This window comes from Pelodiscus sinensis, chromosome 3 (assembly GCF_049634645.1).
Source record: "Pelodiscus sinensis isolate JC-2024 chromosome 3, ASM4963464v1, whole genome shotgun sequence".
Lineage (NCBI taxonomy): Eukaryota > Metazoa > Chordata > Testudines > Trionychidae > Pelodiscus > Pelodiscus sinensis.
This window is the reverse complement of record NC_134713.1, coordinates 24,666,212-24,675,335: the sequence shown is the minus strand read 5'-3', so window position 1 is coordinate 24,675,335 and position 9,124 is coordinate 24,666,212.

Below are 9,124 nucleotides of genomic sequence, written 5' to 3'. Positions count from 1 at the left end.
GGTTGGTTGAGTCTTATTGATTAGCAACCTTTATAACATGTTGGTTTACAACTAAATATAACCTTTATGCCAAATCTGGTGCTTCTATTTACTAACCAGGAGAATACACTCAGTACAGCTACCAACTAAATAAATGCCCAAATAATTGTGTAATTTACATTGTCTAATCAAATTCTTAATTTATACATTTTTATTCTATTACAAAATGGTGTATAATAGGAACACTTAAGAGACAGGTTTTACCCATTTATTATTTGCTAAGTGGTGGCTACTTTCTTAAAATGATTTGCATCGCCTTCTGTCTGTCTAGAAATTCTATTTAAAATAAACAAAACCAGCATTTAATTTTTGTATGAAATAAAACTACCTTAAATGTGAACAACACATAACAAAAAAGTATCCAAACACATTCTGTATCTAAAATTCATTTATTAAACAGAGGAAATAACCATAGTGAATTTAACAAATCGAGTATAGTCATCATGTTCTTCAAGATGTTAGAACGCTCTCATAAGCAGTTTTTTACTGAGAGAAGAGGAAAAGAAGTTTTTCTGCTTCGTCAACTCTCGGTTTTGCAACGGTGAATGAACTAATCATTGAATTGAACTAGCTGAATAAACCAAAGTGATAAAAACATTCTCTCTTCACCTGCAGAAGAAGCTACTGCTGTTGTAAATACTAGTTCCAGGTGCTTGCACAGCAACTTACACTAGTGAACTGGTAGAATTTCTTTAAAATTTGACAGGACACATGTTCTATTTAATTTTTAAATTTAATTCATAAGTTATTTAAATAGGTTATGATAAATTTAGGCCATAACAATTTTTAATTACATTTTAAAGGTATATTATTTAAAACAAAGCCTATTTAAATGGGATCACAATTCTAATTTTAATAAAGCTCTCCTGCCCCAGACAAGAAGGGACTTGGGGACACGGGCACTGAGAACACCAGAGTTCCCCTTCCTCAGACAAAGGGGGAGGGAGAATCACCTGGATCCCAGGTAGGGGTGAGGTTGTCAGGACACAGAACGAGGGGGCTGGGTTCCTGGACAGGTGTACGGAGGGTTGTTCAGGGCCCTGAGATTAGGGAGAAGGAAGATTGTTTAGAGATACAGACAGGAGATGGGGATCCAGATGGGCGGTGGGGAGGTGGTGGGAGGAGGGAGAAGAGGAGATGGGGTCCCAGCAGGGTTGCAGTGGGCCAGGAGATGGGGTGCAGGGTTGCTGGGCAGAGGCCGAGCCAGGGGAGGAGAAGAGAGGGAGAAGGTAGTGCTGGGGGGAAGGGAGTCGCGGGACAGTGGCAGGAGCACGCAGCCGGGGGGGACAGATGGGCAAGGGGGGGTTCACAGGCAGGGGAGTTGAGGGGGAGAGAACACAGGCAGGGGAGACACGGGTGGGAGGCAGGAGAGGTGGAGTCGTGGGAGGTACACGGGGGAGGTGGCTGGTCGGGGGAGCATATGGACGGGAGGGGGCTACACTCACTTGAAGGCAAAGAAGAGATCGCTGGGCTCAACGTCACCAGCAGCAGCCACGGCCGCCCTGCGCTGCCCTGCAGGAAGCACCCCAGGAGGGGCCGTGCCTCGGGACTGCCCACGCAGAGCTCCCAGCACCCTGGGGTCAGGCGCAGACTCCGAGCAGCCAGACATGGGGCTCCCAGCTCAGGATGGCCTCTGTGGGGCTCCCCTCCTGCTCCTCTGTGGGCCGGAATGCTGCCCCTGAAAATGTGCTGCCCCAATCACGTGCTTCCTTTGCCGGTGCCTAGAGCCAGCCCTGCCTCTGATGTTGCGAAGGGGTAAAGTGTATCTGCCTCTCCCCACAGAGTCCAGTGACAGTGCGCATCTACTATGCCAGCAAACTCTCCCCCTCCCAGCAGTTCTTAGTGAGGGTGCAAGCCCAGAGTCAGTTGGACCCTGGCAGTCCTCAGTGGGTGTGCACTGTTTGCTGAGCACTGTTTCTACCTGGCAAAGGGCAGAGCAGTCCCAAGGCTGCTTTAAGTTGTGCTGGGGCTACAGCTGGCACAGAACTGGCCTTAGAATTCAGGAGCCATAACCTTCTGTCTCTAATGAGATTAAGCCCTGACGTGTTCTGGGTGACCATTAAAATTCAAGTAATATTTTTATTCAGAATAGCTGTGTTAGCCCTGTTTTCCTGAATAAATTAGAATATAGAAAAAACATTCTGACCTCCCTACTATCACCCGTGCTTAGCAGAGGATAAACTATCCTTCACTTTCTATCTTAATTTATTGTATTGTGTACCTGGCAGTGGTAAATGTATGCCTCATTCCAACCCAGAGGGGACTATATTTCAATGTGAGTGCAGTGATCCATATATTGGTATTATCACACTATACCGCAGAGTTTGTATATCCCCTTGGGGACCCAGCTGTTCTGAAGGAAAGGCATTCAGAAAAATGAAAGGTATGTTCGTAATGATTGCAGTGGAATACGATATTGGTCTCACAGTATTACCATAATGGATTAGGAGGAACCATGACTGGTAAGAAGAAAAGGCTTGAGTGAGTTATGTACTTCCTGCTTATAATGCATTTGGAATATAAATTTATTAACAGCAGAGAAGTCCTAAGGCTGAAACAGCAAGGGGAATGGGAGTGATTACTTTTCATAATAAAATATTAGCCCCCTTCATGGGTAGGCCTCCAAAAGCTTGTCAAGGAAAGGCAGGCAAAAGTGCTTAGTCCAACTATGCCAGTGAGAAAACTGAGATGTGGGAGATTAAGGGCAAATTTTTAAAAAGTTAAATTGAAAGTAACTGTTAACAACTGACTAGGCTATTCAGCCCTGCCTGGCTCTACAAACTTATGTCATAACTACGTCACTAAGGGGTGTGGACAATCCAGTCCCTGAACAATGTAGTACTACCAGCCTAACCCCCTGTGTAGACAGTGCTAGGTCCACAGAAGGGTTTTCCCATTGAATTAACTATCGCCTCTCAGAGAGATGGACTAACATATAACTTACTGACAAGTTTCAAGTTAAAACTTAATTACTTCCCTATATCTGTAGGATAGTTTGTTGCTTTGTCATGCACCCTGTCTGTGTTAGCAGCTGTGGGTTTGATTGTTATCTGACAGTGCTTTATGTATTGCATTTCAGCAGAATAAGAACCATTTATTATCTTTACCACACCGAGCAAAGTCATCACTCTCTGGGCCTATATGATTTATCTGTCATTTTTCTGTATTGTCTCACTACCTCTCTTCTTTCGTCATACTCTACTTGTATCATTTGATTTCTCCATTGATCTTATATCGCAATCTGAAAACTAGCCCCTTACCTCTTCATACAAGAAAACATTGGGTCATATTTAGAATGGATTGAATAGTTGATGTGGGGTGTTATTGCCACAGTTTCTCCATATCAATCCAGTCAGTTAATATTTCAATGCATAACTACCTAGTGTGCCATCTTATAGTCCATATAGTTAAATCATGTCACTATGGGAATCTTTAAGTGAAGTCACATAATGAAGTGTTTATACTCCTTTACCAGAAGGAATCTCAAAGATTGCAGGTAACTGAGGTTAATATCTTTTATTTGACCAATTTTGTTGGTAGAAGGTAGTTGAGAAGTTTGTCCAATGTAACCGCTTCCTCTCCTAGATCCTGCAACCAACATGACTACAATGACAGTGAAAACATGAGGGAATCTATCAGCCACAAACTAAATCAGATTTTCTAATACTGTGTTCTGTGTTCTGATCATTTTTTGCATATTGGACTAAAGATTTTTAAAGGTATTTAGATTCACATAAAATGTGACATGTGAGCATTGATTGATTGATTGACACCTTTAGGTGCATAGACACTTTTGGAAATCATACTGAGAAGTTAGCTGCATCATTATATACCTGTATACCTTTAAAAACCTTGACCCTCAAAGTATTTGTACTCTGCTGAAGAAGGCAGCTGTAACTGGTTTTGTTGGTATGGAGACAAGTGTGTATTAATACTTAGTGCTGATTAAGGAACCGAGGAATGAAAAGTTCTGTAGAACAGTAATAATTCCGTCAAACAACCAGTTTCCTCCATGGGCTCATCTGCTTCACGTTGTGACAGTCTAGTTTTACATATTTCTGTACCAATTGCCTAAAAACATTAGACGGTAACCACAATGGCTGTGTCTAGACTGGCAAGTTTTTCCACAAAAGCAACTGCTTTTGCAGAAAAACTTGCCAGCTGTCTACACTGGCCACTTGAATTTCCGCAAGAACACTGACGATCTCATGTAAGAAATCAGTGCTTCTTGCAGAAATACTAAGCTGCTCCCGTTTGGGCAAAAGTCCTTTTGAACAAAAGCTTTTGCGCAAAAGGTCCAGTGTAGACAGCTCAGATTTGTTTTGTGCAAAAAAGCCCCGATCGCGAAAATGGCGATCGGGGCTTTTTTGCGCAAAAGCGCGTCTAGATTGGCACGGACGCTTTTCCGTAAAAAAGTGCTTTGCGGAAAAGCATCCATGCCAATCTATACGCTCTTTTCCGCAAATGCTTTTAATGGAAAATCATGCCAGTCTAGACGTAGCCAATTTGAAGGAACTCAGTCATTACTCAAAGGCTTTGTCTGCAATGCAGGGTTTTTGCACAAGAAGCTTTTTGCGGAAGAGATCTTCTGCAAAGACTTCTTGCGCAAAAGCGTGTCCACACGTTAAAAGTGCATCGCAAAAGTGATGTGCTTGTGAATGAGAGAGCGTCCACACTGCATGAACACTCTTGTACAAGAAAGCTCTGATGGCCATTCAAAGAATGGCCATCAGAGCACCTGTGCTTTTTCTGATAGGCTCTTTTTGGCAAGAAACCCCAGTTGAGCAACCACACACCTTTTTACACAAGAATTCCTGCACAAAAAGGAGTTATTCCTTGTAGAAAGAGAAATACCTACGATGCAAAAAACCCTCTGTTCTGCCGTTTTACTGTAAATTTTCTTGCTCAAAAATGCTCTTGAGGTGTGGACGCTGTGTGGGTTTTTGCGCAAAAACCCTATAGTGTAGACATAGCCAAAGTGAAAATTAATATACAATGTAAGCTCTGCATATTATCTGTCCCCTTTATTACTTTTCACTAAAGTTATACATGTACCTCCTACCTCTCCTCACCATTCACTCACATGTTTTTTCATACCAATGAATCTTACCACTTACACCCCTGATCTTGCACACACCTTGGCCCAAGAACAACTTAATGCATACAAGACGTTCCAGATGGTGGTACTGATAGTAAAAGTTTAAAGGCTGGAGACTCATATTTCCAATATAATGTATATGAATAATAAAAATATATATTTTCCCCAGTAGATGGCACTATGTAACAAACTTGTGAAACTATAAAGCCCAACATTTTTTCATCTGAGGGTTTTTAAAATATTAATCGATTGGCAGAAGTCATATAATTCATGAAAACTAAGACAAAAGTTATTTAAACTGTTTATTGGAAGAGAATGAAATTATAGGGAATCTGTTCAAATTCAGTGAACAGGATGTTGGACAATTGAATTCACTTTCCAGAATGCAACTTTGCATGGGTATTTCAAAGCAGAATGGGAAGCTACTGTATAACACCTAATTTCATTGAGATTATAAATAATGATATACGTGTCATCATTGTGAGTGAGGGCAGCAGAGACAAAACAAGTGTTTTATAGATGAAGAAGAAGAATGAGGTAAGTAAAGGACTGCCAAAATTGAAGTGTGTGGGGAAGGGAGGGAGAATTGTGGACAAATATTTTCATTTCTTACTTTTGGGACAGGCTTGTTTGAAAACATGAGCTTTGCACCAGCTCCTAATAGCTGTGGTGCAGATACAAAGCTAAGAGCTGCATTGTAGTGGAGATGGATTGCAGAAGAAACAGAAACAGGGTGGTTCCCTCTTCTTGGGACTAATACTTCACTGACCTCCAATATAAACAAGAACAGCCCCATGGGCTGCTATAGCCAATGCTGTCTGATTATAAAGAGCCATCTGCTAGTCAAGGATAGCTGTAGTGCAGAGTACATCCACTCTCCATAAAACTGGCTGCCCCTTGTCTTGCAGGCTGCAGGGGGAAAATGGTGTAAGAGCCAGTTACCCCTGCTCAGCACCCAATAGTGACTCTCCCACCCTTGAGAACTTCCTGGTCAAGGACATTCAGCTGCTTTCTGAGCCTTTGGAGACACCAGAGCTCCACAGATAGAGCAGAGCAGGCCAAACAATGGAGTCCTATGTGTAATAAAATGCCATTTTTCTTTTCTAATGCCAATGTTATTGCGAAAGAGCTAAAAGAGATAAAAATAGCAGCTTTTCAATATAAAAGACAAATGCTCAAGGCCAAGGTTAAAAAGTCCAATTGCATATGTCAGTTCATTATAGATCTCTCTGCTTTATACCAGCATTCATTTTTTGTTTTAAATGGGGGTGGAGGCAATGAGATGAAATAAACATCATCATGACCTTTAACTGAAAAGTATCAGGCGAAATCTCATTTGTGAAAGGAATATAGGAGCAGAAGAAACTAGTATCCATTTTATCCTACAAACAATTACTTGGGCAATTAGTCTTTGATTCAAAGCATTTCTGTTGATTTCAGTGGAATTACTTATGTGAGGATTTGGTTGTGTAAATGTTCACAAGATTTGGCTTCTATTTCTAGCCATTTGAAACGTTCTTGTCTTTTTAGGAGAAAATACTGATCAAAAGCACGTTGTGTTTTAAGGCTTGATCAGAGAACTGTGAACATAAAAGTGTGGTCCAAGTATGAAAAGTCCATTGTAAAAAAGGACATCAGGACTCTGTGTTTATTGATCCTTCCATATCTAATTTGCCCAGTGTACAATTCCAGACAAATTCTCTCAAGTGTCCGCTCTGCGAACAAGATAAAGCCTAGCCTCTGAAAGTCAAAGCTTGCTCTTTTTGCTTCATACTTTGTCAGCAGCAATAGAGAATATGGGATCAGACTGCAGCTGTCAGTTTTGCAAATGATGCACAAGTTCAAATAACAGAAAGTAATGCCTTTCCACAGTCACAGGTTGGGAGGATCAGTTTAGGTCAGACCAATAGAAAAATTAGGATTGTTGTTCAAACCTATTTGAAAGTTATCCTGATCTCCTGGGTTTGCAAAATTGGTTTGGACTCTCATGAGCTCAGGAGCTCTGTAACAGGATTTGAAACATTTGACACGTCAGCTTCTGACTTTATGAATGCTCTTGCTAAGCTTGAGGCACATTGGGCCAAACGATAATGAGAATTGATGTTTTTAATTCCAGAGGACTGGGAGGGAGGGGGGCAGGGCGTTGTTTCAATTTTGGTTGAAGTCTCATTTTATCTAAACTAATTTACCTATTTTTAATAATATCAATTTCTTTTGATTAAAAACACAAATAGATAACAAGATCTATTTCTAGTCCACAGGAGAAGTAAATGCATTCCCTGACTGAGAACTTATCTCTCTTGTAATGTTAAGTCCTACTGGGGTGCTGAGTACTCTGATGCCAATCAACACATTTACTTAAGCATGTGTTCTGTGGAAGTACTCATATGCTTAATATTAAGCACATGCTTAAGTGCTTTGCTGCAATAGGGCATGTCGGAGGAATGACTTAGATCACTTCCAAGCCCAAATTGTGTCTCCGATATTTCAATGGATCCTGTAGTGAAATTCACTACACCAGCGGATGTCACTGTGAGCCACAATGCAGAGGAACAAAACGATACTGTAGATTTATCCTTGCAGAGGGTGGCTGGGGAAGACCACCAGCTTGTGAGTCATACTAGTATTCTCTTCTACCCAGAATGAGGCAGAAAAAAAGAACAGAGTGCAGCTAAACTCTGCAATAAATAATACGGTGTCCACAAAGTTGCTTGTTGTATTGTTACAGACAGGCACGCTGATAAATTGTGAAATCCCTGAAGCACCATTAAGTACCCAGCAGACAACATTTTATTTATGTAGATAAATAACTCTGCCTAAATGTAATAAATCTGCGAGGGTGAAATTGTGTGGTTTTATATTTATAATGTGTTTTTTTTCCCAAGACATAAGTACCAGTTTATGCAAATTGGTCCTCAACTCATCAGTTCTACCTAACTTATTACTGGTATCTGTCTTCACTGAAACTGTTTACTGAATGCACTTCATTAAGGCTGACAAGCCAAAGGCCTCTCCTTCTCCTTGGGTATTGCTGTCTCCATTACAATACAGAGGCTATTCAATGAGCCTTATAAAGCAAGTCAATTTTTTTCCTCCCACAACATTTCTTTAAAAATCCCATTTAAAGAGGGATTATTTTACAATGGAAGATCTAGCACCTCCGAACCTACAGTTAAGTACGCATTCCTGGGTATTTCATATCCTTCACGTCTGAGCCTTTTAACTACAAAGGTATTCAATCATTTTGCAGAGGTGGAGGGTTGTGTTTTTTGTAGAAATAAATTTTTTTTTTCTTTCCACTGTGTCTCGCTCATTGTACTGTTTTCAACCATATTTTCTACTGCATCAGTAATACTGCAGTATTGAAAGGTGAAACAGAATGTTTCAAAGATAAATCTCCCTCAAGCATTAGAATCTCAGAATCATAGAATACTAGGACTGGAAGGGACCTCGAGAGTTCATCAAGTCCAGTCCCCTGCCCTCATGGCAGGACCAAATACTGTCTAGACAAGGTTCTGGTCAACACCTACATGACTGAACCAAGGGGATGGGCACAGAAAACTCCCTCCAATTCTTACACCCCTGCCCAGGCGTTGGCCAGAATCCTTTTGTTCCTGCTTCTTCCTGGCATCATTAATAATATGTCTGAAAGAAGGTGGTGACTACAGAAGTGAGAGGGAGTGTTCATTCCTGGATATTCCCATCAGGAATGTTTGCTAAGATGATAAGAAATTCTCTTGAGGTCTCCCTGATTCTTATGCAGGCTCTTCACACCTACTCCAGCATGCCATATTGTTTAAGCTCTTACAAAAGGCATTTACCCTCCTATCCTGTAAGGTGTATATGTCTGTACTGTATATCTACATATAGTGATCCCCTGGACCATTCTGCAAGACACAATATTCTTTCTGGATAGCTAGCTTTGGCAGCATGGTATCTGAGTCTGAGTTCCCATTGGTGACTTTTAAATATGAGCCAGCCAGTCAA